A 1,168-nucleotide genomic window follows, 5' to 3' on the forward strand; every position below is an offset into this window, starting at 1 on the left:
TCAGTAGCAGGACCGCTGCTTCTCACATTGTTTGTCAATGATTTACATAATGGAATTGATGGCTTTGTGGCAAAGTTTGTGTATGATATTGAGGAAGCAATGAAATTGCAGCAAGACGTTGACAAATTGGAAGAATGGGCGAAAAAGTGGCAGATGGAATACAGTGTTGGGAAATGTATAATAATGCATTTTGGTAAAAGGAACTATAGTGCGAACTGTTATCTAAATTGGGAGAAGGTTCAAATATCAGAGGTGTGGAGAGATTTAGGAATCCTCGTGCAAGACTCCCAGAAGGTAAATTTACAGGTTGAGTCTGTGATAAAGAAGGCAAATGCAATGTTGGCATTTATTTCAGGGGGAATAGAATTTAAAATCAAGGAGATGATGCTGAAGCTTTATAAGAGACCAGTCTGGCCGCATTTGGAGTAATGTCAACAGTTTTGGGCCCTGTATCTCAGAAAGGATGATTCCGGGAATGAAGTGGTTAACATATGAGGAGCGTTTGGCAGCTTTGAGCCAGTGCTCACTGGAATTTAGAAGAATTGGGGGGGGGGGGGGAGAGGAAGATCTCATTGAAGCCTACCGGAGAAGACTAGATAGGGTGGATGTGGAGAGGATGTTTCCTATGGTGGGGTTATCCAGAACTAGAGGGCTCAGCCTCAACATTGAGGGGCAACCCTTTAGAATAGAGATTGAGAGAATTTTTTTGTAGCCAGGGAGTAGTAATTTTGAGGACTGCTCTTCCACAGACTGCTGTGGAGGGCAAGGCCGTGGGTAATTTTAAGGCAGAAGTTGATAGTTTCCTGATTGGTCAGGGCATCAAAGGATATGGCGAGAAGGCAGGTGTATGGGGTTGAGTGGGATCCGGGATCAGTCATGATGGAATGGCAGAGCAGACTCGATGGGCTGAATGGCCTAATTCTGCTCCTATCTCTTATGGTCTTACGAACCTCTAGCTTCTTGATAACTCGGCAACTCTTTCGCATGGTAGCGTCAAAGTCTGCATCTGATGATCAGGAATTTGGAAAGGAGCGTAAACTAACAGCTCTGTATCAAGTGAGGCGCGGCTTGACGCCAGATATTCAGAAGATTAGGAAACAGCGGGAGACAGTCGGCTGGAGGGGAACTTGCTGTTGCAACCGCCTGTGGGCAGGGACTGGCATGAAGC

Source organism: Mobula birostris, chromosome 8 (genome assembly GCF_030028105.1).
Source record: "Mobula birostris isolate sMobBir1 chromosome 8, sMobBir1.hap1, whole genome shotgun sequence".
NCBI classification, from domain to species: Eukaryota; Metazoa; Chordata; class Chondrichthyes; order Myliobatiformes; family Myliobatidae; genus Mobula; species Mobula birostris.